Source organism: Portunus trituberculatus, chromosome 10, assembly GCF_017591435.1.
Source record: "Portunus trituberculatus isolate SZX2019 chromosome 10, ASM1759143v1, whole genome shotgun sequence".
Lineage (NCBI taxonomy): Eukaryota > Metazoa > Arthropoda > Malacostraca > Decapoda > Portunidae > Portunus > Portunus trituberculatus.
Window position 1 is genome coordinate 5,981,583 of NC_059264.1, and position 15,000 is coordinate 5,996,582.

Genomic DNA, 15,000 nt, shown 5'->3' on the forward strand with positions numbered 1-15,000 from the left:
GAGAGGACTAGTTAACTCTTGGATTAGTGGACAGAATAGAAGTGAGAGGAAGAAGAAAGTCATGTGAAGGTAGAATAGAATAGAATCACCAATATTCTAACTGTCCTCTCACTCTATTAATCATGCTAGACTAAACAAGAGATGGCTTACCTAACTCTTGCGGTAAACAATGTCTTCACCTTTAGGAGCGAGTCAGGCGATCGTCAGGCGTTTGTGCGGAGAGTGAGCAGCGGGGAGTGTGATTTCAACCCTTCCTGTGACTGGCGTTATTATTCATGGAGCTGTGTTCAGAAGGTTAATCGCGTGTTGGTCTCTTGTTTGCACAATTTAAAGGAAGGAAAGTGGATTAGTATTTTTGTTGACTGTGTTTATGTGTGTTTGTGTTTCTGTGTTACTCTGTGTTTGTGTTTGTGTTTCTGTGTTTTTGTGTTTTTGTTTTTCTGTGTTTCTGTGTGTTTGTGATTCTGTGTTTCTGTGTTTTTGTGTGTTTGTGTTTCTGTGTTGTTTGTGTTTGTGTGTTGTGTTTGTGTTTCTGTGTGTTGTGAAAAGAAGAATTTAAGTTGCTTCCTGTTAAATGATTGTGTTTGTAATTGTGTTTTTAATTGCTGGTCTCATCATGGTTGTGTTCCTGAGTGTTACGTGCAGACATTGTGGGTGAGATAAAGAAGGGAACCAGTGACTTTTATCGTTGTTTTCGTGGTATTGTGTGTTAAATAGTTTTGTGGGTTTTACAAATGGGGGAAATTGAATATCTTTATCATTTTAGCGTTTTGGTGCGTGTTAAATAGTAGATGAACTGTAAAAGAGGCGAATGAACAAATTCTATCAATGTTATCTTAAGAAATCACAGAGCTATTTCACATATGTACAAGTTTCTTTTTTCTTTTAAGATGAAAATAATGCGGCATAACTTTTTCCATCAGAGGGTACAGGTGACTAAGTTGTAAAAAGTAGAATAGAAATATCAATATGAAAAAAAAAAATGTGTGTGTGTGTGTGTGTGTGTGTGTGTGTGTGTGTGTGTGTGTGTGTGTGTGTGTGTGTGTGAAAAATATATACTTTACCCATAGTTATATTAATACCAGTTAAATATGTGCCTTATGAAAAGAGAAACCTAATTAATATATTTTTGCTCTACTTGTATCGCAGAATGTGTTATTTCTATCGCCATCTGTTGAATGTCTACTCGGCTCGTGAATAATGTATAACTAATCCTCTCATTCTGTATCCCTTGCCGCGTGTTGAATAGTTGTGTGGCTTAAACAGATGAAACTTACTATACGCGTTACTGATCCGAGTTATATTTAGGTCATTTAAATTATTCCGTAGTTCATGAAAGGAGAAAATTAATTATATTCTATTTCTGTTCTACTTGTTTTAGTCTTTTTATTTGATTCTTTTTTATTTCAAGGGAATTTCTGGGCTAAAGGAGATACTTTTCGGGGTACCTCCTATCTCAAAGCCCACCCGCTAAGAAACTGTTGCCCAGAGTGAGGAAGCCCAACCTACACTCGGACCGTGGACAGGATTCGAACCCGTGCGCTTGGAGACCCCTCGGACCCCAAAGCACGCATGGTTCCACTGTTCCACCATAGTTTTGTTGCTTATTTGAGAGCATATATATTTTTTTCCTTCATTTTCTTTCTACTACGGTGTGTGAAAGGGTTCTGATGATGATGTGAAGAAAGAAGTCAAAATAAAATGATAAATAAATGAATAAATAAATAAAGGCCTCTTGATATCACACCAACTCAAGGAGACAAGATCAAGACCAAGATTATAGACTAGAGAAAAGCACCACACCTGTTTCCTTCGTACCCTGCCAACCCTGTACCTCGGCTGATCAACATTGCACACACACACACACACACACACACACACACACATGACACACACACACACACATGATTCCCCAAGCTTGCCAGACACACACACACACACACACACACACACACACACACACACACACACGATTCCCCACGCTGGTCAGAACTGGTCACTGGAATCACACTTGGAATATCTCGTCTCGTACACGTTAAGTTGAAATTCTAGTGTGTTTCGTTTTTCTCTCATCCTTTCATTTATATTCTCCTGTTTCTTTTTTTACTCTTGTTTCGCTTCATTTCGTTCAGTTTCCCATAAGGCGAGGCGGTGTGGAAGGAAGCGATACACTGATGCTACACGAAAAGATACGAAACGATACACAAGAAGCCACACAAAAATTACAAAATGAAATGAAGATACGGTGTAGAAGTGTAGATAAATGTAAGAGTTTGACTGCTCTCTCTCTCTCTCTCTCTCTCTCTCTCTCTCTCTCTCTCTCTCTCTCTCTCTCTCTCTAAGCAAGGAAATGTAATAGTTGTGAATACTCTTACTGAAATCATACTAAATAAATAAATATGACATAAAATAAGAAAAGAAAACGTAAAGAAGTAAGATAATGTCAGAATTTCGACATAAACCTTTCACTGCCACGATTTTCCTTTGTTACCACCAGGAGAGAGAGAGAGAGAGAGAGAGAGAGAGAGAGAGAAAACAGAAACACAAACAGAAACAGAAACAAAAAGACACAGACAGAGAGACAGAGATAAACAGACAGAGAGAGAAACACAATAACAATAAAAGCAATGGTAAATAATTGTCACACTGAAGTTGCACAAGAAAATGATTAGAAGTCCAACAGGAAGAGAAACAAAAAGTACAATCTCAACTAAAGCCACCAATGAAACGAAAAATGACAAGTGTTCTGGTGTATATATTGCGAAACGTTTTGCTATTGTTTCTGCACTGTCAACCAGCACTTTAAATAATCGAGTAAAGGAAAAGAAAATGCTAAAAATGCGGTAAATAATGAGGTGGAATATAGAGCAGGACTGATAAAAAGAGAAATAAAAACGTGAAGAGAGCAAGGGGAAACGAAACGAAGAAATACACAAACATACACGATTAAAAGAAAGAGATGAGAAAGGAAACAATATGAAAAGAAGATTAATGGTTAGAGAATACAAAACCAGAATGATAAAAGAAGCATAAAAACAGAAACAAAACAGGGGGAAATGAAAGAAAGAAATAGACAAACATACACGATTAAAAGAAAAAGATGAAAAAAAAGAAAACCAAAACCAAAAAGAAGATTAATAATCAGAGAACACAGAACCAGAATGATAAAAGACAAATGGAAGAAGAAGGAAGCAAAGGGAAGCAAAACGAAGTCAGACAAACAAGATTAAAAAGAAAAAGAGAAATACGCAAAATCAAAAGAAAAAAGAGGTGAAAATGAAAATAATAGCAAAAGAAGATGATAACAAAAACAAGCTGATAAAAGGGAAATATGAAGGAAACAAGGGAAATAAACAAGAATCAGATAAGCACACACAATAAAAAAAAAGGTAGAAAGGAGAATAACGGCAAAAGAAGATGATAAAAGGGAATATGAAGAAAAGAAAGGAAATAACGAAGAATCAGATAAACACAACTAAAAGAGAAAAAAAGATGGAAAGGGAAACAGAAGTAAAAAAATAGAGATTACAAAAGTGAAGGAAAAAAAAAAAAAACAGAAAGAAGACTCATAATGAAAAGAAAACGAATGATAAACTAAACAATATGAAAAAAAAATGCAATAAAAGAAGAAAAAAACATAAATAAGTAAGGAAATAAAAGATAAAAATAGAGAGAAAGAAAGAGAAAGAGAAAAGATACTGAAGAAGAAGCAAAATAAACACGGAGAAGGAGAGACACGTAAGAAGAAAGAAAGGTGATAGACAATAAAAGAATAAAGAAGAATAGAAGACGACACGGAAGAGGAGGAAGGGAAGAGAGGATAAAAAGATGGATGCGCTGGAGGCAAAATAATTCAATGCAAGGGAGAGGAAGAAAGAAAGGAGGAGGAGGAGGAGGAGGAGGAGGAGGAGGAGGAGGAGGAGGTAGAGGACGAGGAAGAGAAAAGTAAAAAAAAAGAATCTAAACTCTCTCTCTCTCTCTCTCTCTCTCTCTCTCTCTGAAATACTCAATTCTCCCTTCCCCTATTCCTTATCTCCCGCCTTCTCTCTCTCTCTCTCTCTCTCTCTCTCTCTCTCTCTCTCTCTCTCTCATACTTCAAAGAGAGGGAAAAAGAATGGAAGAAAGGAAGGAAGGAAGGAAGGAAAAAAAGGAAGAAAAGAATGGAAGGAAGGAAATAAAGAAGGAAGGAGAAAAGAATGGAAAAGAAGAGAATCGTTAAATAAATAGAAAAAAGGAAACTGAAAAAAATATATTGAAGAAAGAATTATGAAGAAGGGAGGAAAAAGACGAATAAACGAAATGAAAAAGAGAGAACAACGAGAGACAATAATGAAAAGTGGAGACAAAACACGAGAAAAAAAAAAACGAGACGAAAAGCAATGAAAAATAATAATTACCAGGGAGAGAAGCAGACGCAAAGAAAATGGAGAAAAAATAGAAAAATGGGAAGAAACAAGACGTGGAAATAAGAAAAAAAATAGAAAATAAACAGCAAACTAGATAAAAAGAAAACGGGAAAAAAAGAAAAGAAAATGAGGAGAGTAGAATAAAAGTAAAAATAATAAGTTAGTGAAATGAGAAACAGAGGAAAACTGGAAAATAAAAAAAAGATAAGGAAATAAAGAAAATGAAAACAAAGGAAGCTTAAAAATAAACGAAGAACAAAAAAACAAATAAGAAAATCAAGGAAAAAAGGAGATAAAATGGAAAAAAAAGTAAGAAAAAACAAGAAATAAAGAAAAGGAGAAAAAAACGAAAACAAAACAAAAACGCTAATAAACAAAAAAAGAAGAAAAACAATAAAGAAATAAGAAGAAAGAACGAAAAAGAAAGAAAAAAATAAGAAAATAATAAGAAAAAAAGGAAAAGGAAGAAAATAAACAGAGAAAACTAAAAACAACAACAAACTTTAATAAACAAAACAAAGATGAAAAAATCCATCCACAAGGGAAAAAATTGTAAGAAAAAAGAAAACGAAAAAAACGAAAAATCGAGAAAAAAAAAAAAAAGGAAAGAAAAAGAAAATGAGAAAAACACGAATAAAATAAAGAAAAAAACACGAAAAACTGTAATAAACAAAACAAAAAACAAAAAACAAAAAATCCGTGCAAGAAAACAAGAAAAAAGAAAGAAAAGGAAAGAAAAATAGAAAGAAAGAAAAATAAGAATGAAAAGCAATAAAGGAAAAACGAAAGAAATAAAACAAAATCTTATAAACAAAACAAGGGTAAGAAAAACAAGGAAACAAGGAAAAAGAAAGAAAGGAAAGAAATAAGTAAGAAAGAAAAGAAAATGAAAAAAACGACAAAGAAAACACGAATATAAAACAAATTCTATTAAACAAAAAAATTAAAAAAAACAAGAAAACAAGGAAAAGAAAAAGAAAATAGCAAGAAAAACAAGAAAAAAGAAAACGAATAAGATAAACAAAGAAAACGAAAAAAAACACTTATAAACAAAAGACAAAAAAACACAAGAAAACAAGGAAAAGAAAAAAGAAAATAGCAAGAAAAACAAGAAACAAATGAATAAAAACAAAGGAAATGAATAAAAGACAGAGAAACTAACAAACCGAAAATAAAGAACAAAGAAAACGAGCAGAAAGAAAAAAGAAAAGAAAAAGTGAGAAAATAAGAAAAAAAAACGAAAATCAAAACAGAAAGAATAAAAAAAAAAAAAAAAAACAATAAACTAAAAGAAAACAACAAGAAAAATGGAAAACGAAAATTAAATGAAAACAAAACGAATAAAACAAAAAAACTAATAAAGAAAAAAAAAAAACAATAGACGACGACAAAAAAAAAAGAAAACGAAAAATCAAATCAAAACAAACTCAAGACAAAAAATACTAATAAAGAGAGAGAGAGAGAGAGAGAGAGAGAGAGAGAGAGAGAGAGAGAGAGAGAGAGAGAGAGAGAGAGAAACAGAATAAACAACCAAGAAAACAAGGACAAACCCAAACAAAACACCACACCTCACCTTTGGAACCCTTAATTAAAAACTTCAGTCAGGTAAGCAAGTGGTGACACAAGAAAAGGTGAGAGGAAAGAGGCGTCAGCTGTGGCACGGTAAGACACACCTGCGCTCACAGACAGGTAAGGCTCGGGAGAACACTCACACGTGGGGAAGAAGATAAACCGTTACTTAGACAGACAGACAGACACACACACACACACACACACACACACAGGTACAAAAAAAAGTGGTGGAAACTCTTCAATAAATGACACTATTGTAGGTGATTCATGTGTGTGCAGGTGTGGAGGGGTGTGACAGGTGTGGAGGGGTGTGGACAGGTGTGGACGGGGACTCTTGCAGATTTTTACTTATGTAGGAGTGAAACTAGCCAAGGGTAACAAAATATAAAAAAAAAGGCCCACTTGAAATGCTGGTTCACTTAAAGAATAGTAAAGAATTAGCGTGTGTGTGTGTGTGTGTGTGTGTGTGTGTGTGTGTGTGTGTGTGTGTGTGTGTGTGATACGGTAATGTTTGTGGTAGTGGATAGATGGGTGGGTGGGTGGATGGACAAAGAGGTCAGGAAGTATATAGACAGATAAAGAGACTGAGATAGATAAAGATAGATAAAGAAGATATATATGTACAAAGACAAACACACCTTTATTCAAAAACGCCTTCCATTCTCACAACGACAATTTTCTAAGGCCACAGAGACAACAAACAGATTTTCAAGACAGTTTCACCTTTTGATAAAGTAGAAATCTTGCCAATCTATCACCAGATCCATTAAAACACTCTTAATAAGCACGACTATCCTCAACTGGAGCCTTTGGAGAGCGTGGCGATTAGAGAGCAAAGCGTTTCAGATTAGATAGATAGATAGATAGATAGATAGGTAGACACTGACAGGTATATAAGTGATTAGATATATAGATAGATAAAGAGGAAGAGATGCATAAAGAGGATAGAAAAATAAGTAGCAGCTAGATAAGTAGTTACATAGATAGATAGATAGATAGATAGAGAGAGAGAGAGAGAGAGAGAGAGAGAGAGAGAGATAGAGAGAGAGAGAGAGAGAGAGAGAGAGAGAGAGAGAGAGAGAGAGAGAGAGAGAGAGAGAGAGAGAGAGAGAGAGAGAGAGAGAGAGAGAGAGAGAGAGAGAGAGAGAGAGAGAGAGAGAGAGAGAGAGAGAGAGAGAGAGAGAGAGAGAGAGAGAGAGAGAGAGAGAGAGAGAGAGAGAGAGAGAGAGAGAGAGAGAGAGAGAGACTTTTCTATCCACATCAAAAATACATCTTCAATTTCCTTCTCTCACAAAGTATTTTTACCCCCTAAACTCTCTCTCTCTCTCTCTCTCTCTCTCTGGTAACAGCAGGCATCAGAGTATTATTGGTGAGTTAAATGCAAAAGTTACATCATCATCTCTCTCTCTCTCTCTCTCTCTCTCTCTCTCTCTCTCTCTCTCTCTCTCTCTCTCTCTCTCGCTCTCTCTCACCTGACCCACCGCTAAACTCAAAACCGTGACGTGTGTATACAGAACCTAACATAGAACCAATACATGATTCACTCCCTTTAAAAATAATTACTTCTAAACACACAGCTTGGAAACTCGTAGCCCCCTCTCGCCACCCCAACGCCCCCTCTCTCTCCCCAACGCCGCTCCACCTGCACGACCCCCTTCCCTCTTCTGCTTGCCTTACGTGCTTCGTCCACCTGCGTCATCCACGTTAATTTGCTCAGGTGTGTGTGGTTATCAGTAGCGGCACACCTGAGAGAGAGAGAGAGAGAGAGAGAGAGAGAGAGAGAGAGAGAGAGAGAGAGAGAGAGAGAGAGAGAGAGAGAGAGAGAGAGAGAGAGAGAGAGAGAGAGAGAGAGAGAGAGAGAGAGAGAGAGTCGTGCGGGGAAAAGAGGTTGACTCTAAAGTAGTGACGCACAAACACACACACACACACACACACGCAGCGCATCAAGGAAATAAAGAAAACAAACTCGAAACCATTTTCATGTAAAACTTGCAAATTTAGGAGCAAAGCAATGAAGAGAACCACTGAGGCGAAAGTAGAGGAGATACAAACACACACACACACACACACACACACACACACACACACACACACGCGCCCCCGTTACTACTGCCAACCGTTCGCTTCACTGCCCCCGTGTGTGTGTGTGTGTGTGTGTGTGTGTGTGTGTGTGTGTGTGTGTGTGTGTGTGTGTGTGTGTGTGTGTGTGTGTCTATGATACGGTTATGTTTGTGGTAAAGGCAAGAACTGATGTGGAATTTGAAGCTATAGAGTTTCGTGCGTGCGTGTGTGTTTTTTATTCACCAGGGTCGTCTGCTGGTCACCCAGACAGTCTTTCCCCTACGGAAAGAGCTCAGAGCTCGTAGTGACCGATCTTCGGGTAGGACTGAGACCACACCACACTCCACACACCGGGAAAGCGAGGCCACAACACCTCGAGTTACATCCCGTACCTATTTACTGTTCAGTCAGGGGTTCTCAATCTGGGGTTCGCGAACCCCCAGGAGTTCACAAGAAGATTTCCAGGGGTACTGAGATGGCTGATTTAATGACACATCCTTTGCAGAATACCTTTGCCTATTGAGTTAGTGTCAGTCACTAAATTAACATTATTTTCGATGTCAAATTACTGAGGGTTCGGGTAGATGGTCTTATAGCTCAGAGGGTTCTTAACGAGAAAAGGGTTGAGAACCCCTGATCTATAGTTTAAAGGCATAATCATTTCCTCCTACATTGCCCAGCCTACACCATTGAAAGATCCAAACACCCCAATTGGCAGCGTCCTTTCCCAGAAAAATGAAAAACACCTCATTGGAAAATTACTTTTTGAAAAATCTAGTATAGAAGAAAATAAAGAAATGATATATGATTTTTGGAAAATAGGAGAACATAAAGTAAAAAGTTTAGATACTAATTAATTACAGCTACAGACCCAGACAAAACCCAAACCAAACCCCATCAGAAAGTGTCGATATCCAGGCTACACTTCCGCCTATCAACTGAACTGAACTGAATACCATGTTCAGGCTATGGCAAGACAGAGCTTAGGAACACGGTGATGAAAACACTACAGCACCCTCGGACTATTTCTGTTTCGGCCGCTAATTTTCTTTTTCTCATAAAGAAAACCGAACAAATATTGCTCTACTCATTCCTTGTGAAGAATTAACCTGTGCAGAAGCGAGGTGAAATGTGTGTTAAGGTTCCGTGCTGTATTTAAGTCTCTAGAAATGAAAGATCTTGGTACACCAGACAATTATGTTTTGCTCTATATTATGATGTTAGTCGTATAAACTCAAGTAACTATAAAGAAATACCATGCTAGAATAAGAACAGAAAAATACTGGAAAGAGTAAAAGAGCGGTAAATGAATAGATACATCGTAATACTGTGTTTAGAGACGACTACTCTGTACCGCGAGACGACGCTGACTCACTCCTGAATTAAACCAACCTGCGAACGCTGAAAATGTGGCAGTTTGGGTCCTCTCCTATTGACATTAATCAAACTATTACGATTTATTCACAATGATGAAATATTACACTCAGACGAAACACGGGCCTGATGTTTTTGAGATGTTGCATTTTGTTATAGTACATTTTGCACTATATAGCGACTGTTTAGGACCGAAAAACTATAGCTTCAGGTAGATATACAATAATGTTATCTATCGATTTTCAGTCATAAAGTAGGTGAAAATTACAAATATTTATGCATTTACTTTATAGTCCCCTTTGCTTCTCGAAAAGGTGCACGAACTTAGAAAAGGTTGAAGAACACTAAACTATACCTTGAGAAAAAAAATACAGTAAAAGAGATAAGATAAAATGACCAACATCTCTATTATTACGGAGGCTAAGAATAATACCAAGACTAATTAAGTAATTCAGAGATAACGAAACGAACGACGATCACGAGAGCTTCCACGATAACAGTGTGTATGATAAGATGTGATTCCAGATTCCTCGATAGCGCTCCGAGTTTCCAAGATAATAGTGCATTCCAGTTTCCTCGATAGCGATGCGAGTTTCCAAAACAACGGTACCATTCCATGATAAAGATGCCTTTCCCGTTTCCACGATAATAATGCGAGTTTCCACGATCAAGATGCAATTCCAGTTTCCACGGTAACGATGCGGGTTTCCACGATGTCGATGCGGTTCCAGTTCTCACGATGCGATTTCACGACACAATATTGAAGTCCACTTGCCTGCACAGGTACTGGGACGAACCCTTTCACCCCGTAAGGGTCCACCCCAGACCCTTGGGTGCGAGTAGAGTGACGCTGCCACCTTCCTGCGCCGCAATTGAAGTTCATTTGCTTACACCGGTACTGGGACAGACCCTTTCACCCCGTAAGGGTCCACCCCACACCCTTAGGTGCGAGGAGAGTGGCGCTGCCACCTCACTGCGACGCAATTGAAGTTCACTTGCCTACACAGGTACTGAGACGAACCCTTTCACCCCGTAAGGATTCACCTCAGACCCGCGAGTGCGAGGAGAGTGACGCTGCCACCTTACTGCGCCTCACACGGGTAGCCATGAGCAATGACCCGCCACACACCACTCCCCAAACACTGTCAGTGAGTCCTTTTCACCCCGTAAAGGACCACTGGTATTGTCAGTGCCTGGTGCATGGCGCACAGCGTGCCCTCGTTCATGGCGAGTTGTTCAGCACGGTGTCATTATAAGCAGAGGTCCCGTACACACCACTCACCACCAGACTCTATGCAAGGAGCCCTTATCACCCCTTAAAGGCCCCTCACGGCATCATCTGGTGGACGGTAGACACGGCAGACTGCTTAAGGCGACCCCTTGCCTAGTGTGAGGCGCTGCAAGTTGACGACAACCAGTGAGCTTGAAGCCGCAAGGAAAATGAGTCCACGTTAACAATGGGATTCCACGACAGGTTGCGATTCCAGTGTCCACGGTAAAGATGTGTTTGTCGAGGATAACGATCCGTTTATCGAGGCTAACGATGCGGCGATGGCGATGGCGAAACGATTCAAAGTATTATTACCTACACAGGTACTGGGACGAAACTTTTCACCCGAAAGGGTCAACCCCAGTCCCGTGGTTATGAGAGCAGTGACGATGCAACCTTGCAATGCCTCACACGGGTCGCCATGAGCAATGACCCGCCACACACCACTCCCCAAACACTGTCATGAAGTGAGTCCTTTTACCTAACCTAACCTAACCTAACCTAACCTAACCTAACCTAACCTAACGTAAAGGACCACTGGTACTGTCAGTGCCTGGCTCATGGCGCACAGCGTGCCCTCGTTCATGGCGAGTTGTTCAGCCCGGTGTCATTATAAGCAGGGGACCCGTACACACCACTCACCATCATATTCTATGCAAGGAGCCCTTATCACCCCTTTAGGGCCCCTCACGGCACCATCCGGTGAGTGGTAGACATTGATCTCTTGCTTATGGCGACCCTTGCCTAGTGTGAGGCGCTGCAAGTGGACGACTAGTAGTGAAGCTTGAGGCCACCAAGGAAAAGAAGGACCTGCAGCCAGTTCCCCTGCCTTGGGCCCCAGGCCGGACCCAACAGCCACCTCCTTCCCCCCGTGCGGCGCCCAAGGCCGTCACGGCCCTCAACAACTTTAGGCCGAAAGTTCTCAATCGTCGTTTAGATTTTGATTCGAATATAAAATCGTCGATGGTAAATGAAAAATAGCTTTGGTCTGAAAGTGTGCAAGAGTTAGCTGATTAATGAAACAAGGTGAGGCAGCTTTGCTCCGGAGTATTTAGTGTACTTTGCATGTTGCTGCCGTGAATGTGTACGTGTTTGTAGATAACTGGATAGAAACAGTAGACCAATGGTAGTTGTGTAACTATTGGGGAACTTTTGAAAATTAGTTAAGCTTCTGGATAGAGTGGATGAGTGCACACAGGTTTGCTTGTCTTATACATAAACTGCCACCTGTAGACATATTTTTTCTATTTTATGCTCTTAGAAAAAGCAAACTTAGTTTCCTTTATTTCCCTGATCACAATGACGTGTAAATATCAATGTTTCAAATATAAGGAAACACTAGGAGAGGACCCAAACTCCCGTTGAAGTTGCCAGATTCAACAGATATCGTAATATTTCACAGAAAAGATGGTCAACTGCATATCGTATATTTTTGGATATTCTTCTGTCACATAAGGAGATATCAAGATAGGTAAAGTATTTTCAAACATGTATCTACGACAAAAACGCTATAATAGTAGAGTTAGGTTATAACTATGCATTGTGTTTTTTTTATATTCCATCTAGCTCTATTCCTGGGACAAAACTTACTTCTTCCTCAATTGATAACTCGAAGTTAGCATGATATTTTCTTTCCTACTAGGTTAGTAAGTAGACTACAAGACACCATGAACATATGAAGCCTCGTAAATGAGCTTATTTTCATAACTTAGTAATCAAAGTGTGATAATGAGATTGTGAGTTGCCAACCAAACTGTTCTGCATAGACGTCTTCAGCGTCATAGAGACCTAATGATGTTAGCTCATGGACAGTGGCCATCCTGACAGCGCGAAACCCCAGGGGGTTCATAAGATTTCCAGGGGTACTTAGATGGCTGATTTGATAAAATCCTTTGCAGTACCATTGCATATTGAGTTCCATGTTCCATGTGATAATACTGGGAGTTCGGGTAGATGGTCTTATAACTCAGGGGGTTCTTAACGATAAAAGGTTGAGAACCCTTGTGCTAGGTGAACAGGGGCCCATTTGCCCCGCCGCTTCCCGGGACTAAAACCCGGGCCCTCTCGATTGTGAGTCGAGCGTGCTAACCACTACACTACGCGGTGTAATCACCTCAAACTACTTGGTAATTATGTAAGTGTGTGTGTGTGTGTGTGTGTGTGTGTGTGTGTGTGTGTGTGTGTGTGTGTGTGTGTGTGTGTGTGTGTTCTTTTTTTCTTTTATCTTTAACTCCCTCACTTCTTAGCCTCATTATAATTGCAAAAAACCCTTAATCAGCACACACACACACACACACACACACACACACACACACACACACACACACACACTTAGATAATTACCAAGTAGTTTGAGGTGATTAAAACTTATATTTTTCTTGTACTTAACATTATTATTATTATTATTATTATTATCATTATTATTATTATCATTATTATTATCATTACGAAAAACTATAATGATACTTTATTTTCTTGATCTTATTACAATTTTGGTTTACATTTATTTTTTACTTTTTTCCTTCATATTATTTTTTTTTATTTTATCTTCATCTTTATTTTTCTCTAATCTTTACATTTATTATTTCTTACTCTTTTTTTTCTTCATATTTTTCTTTTCATTTTATTTTCTATCTTTAATTTTCTCTAAATCTTTATTGAATCCCACGTAAATAAAGCCACACTTCCTCTTCTCCTCTTGGTCGTCCTCTTTAAGCCAAGAAGCAGCAGCGAGGGGCCGCATTAGAGCTCTCTTTAAAGTTATCTCTACGCTAACACACCGCCACTTGCTCTAACCCAAAATTACCTCCATATTTTCTTTAATTTTCTCTATATGTGCACTTTTAAAAATCTCTCTCTCTCTCTCTCTCTCTCTCTCTCTCTCTCTCTCTCTCTCTCTCTCGTATAGTTTCCCCCTTTTTTCCTCATTTATCTCCCGTTTTCTTTCTCTCGTTTTATTGTTTCACTTCCCCTCTTCCATTTTTCCCTTTTTTCTCTCTTTCCCATATTTACACTGTCATCTCTCTCTCTCTCTCTCTCTCTCTCTCTCTCTCTCTCTCTCTCTCTGTCTGTCTGTCTGTCTGTCTATCTGTCTCTGTTTCTCTTTCAGTAAATAATTTCACCCTTGTTAATTTGTTTAATTCTCTCTCTCTCTCTCTCTCTCTCTCTCTCTCTCTCTCTCTGCACTTAATGTTTCTTTCTAAATAATTGCCTTCGTTAATTCGTAAATATTCGTTCTCTTCTTTTTATTTCGTTTTCCCTCCAATAATTTTCATCATTTATTCATTTATTTATTTATTCATTCACTTTCATTTCTTTACGGACCATTAATATTGACTGACACTTTCAAAGGGAGTCATTTTCGCCCCTCTGTTCCAAGTGCGTAAGGCAGAAGATGGTTTAAAAATATATATATATATACAGAGAGAAAATGGTGAAGAGGTGTTCATTTTTTTCACAGTCACCGCTTAAAAAATAAAAAAAAAAAAAAACGGGAAAATACGAGAAATAATGAAGGATGGAAAAAAAATGCTGAAAATAATAATGTAAAGAATAATGACAACTGGCAACTCATCCCTGCCTGAGTTAATGGTTCGCAATTTATCTATTTATTTATCTATCTACTTATTTTTACTCCTTGTTATTTAATCTATAGGCGTATTTACTGTTATTTTCTATTTTTTTGCTTATTTCTTTTGCTTTATTTTTAATTTTTCTCGTATGTAAACTTAACCTAACCAAAACGTCCAGAGAGAGAGAGAGAGAGAGAGAGAGAGAGAGAGAGAGAGAGAGAGAGAGAGAGAGAGAGAGAGAGAGAGAGAGATAGGGTAGGGGGAGATAAGGAATAGGGGAAGGGAGAATTGAGTATTTCATAGAGAGAGAGAGAGAGAGAGAGAGAGAGAGAGAGAGAGAGAGAGAGAGAGAGAGAGAGAGAGAGAGAGAGAGAGAGAGAGAGAGAGATCCTAGGCGTCCCCCAAAAAACTTAGGATGCGTCACACAAGTTGGCCTTTGAAGGAGTTTTTGTCTCGTAATGAGGAAGAAAAATGGCCTGAGGTGAACTGCAGGAGGGAGGGGAAGTGAGGGGAACTGAGGGGAAGAGGAGGGAAGGGGAGGGGACAGAGAGGTGAGGGATGAGTGAGAGGGGAAAAAAATGGAGGAGGAGGAGGAGGAGGAGGAGGAGGAGGAGGAAGTGGTAAAGAGAGGGAGGGAGACAGAAGGGGAAGAAGTGAGGGGAAGGGGAGGGGAGGGGAAGGGGAAAGAGGTTATGTAAGGGATGAGTGAGAGGAAAAATATTGAAAGGGAGGAGGAGGAAGTAAG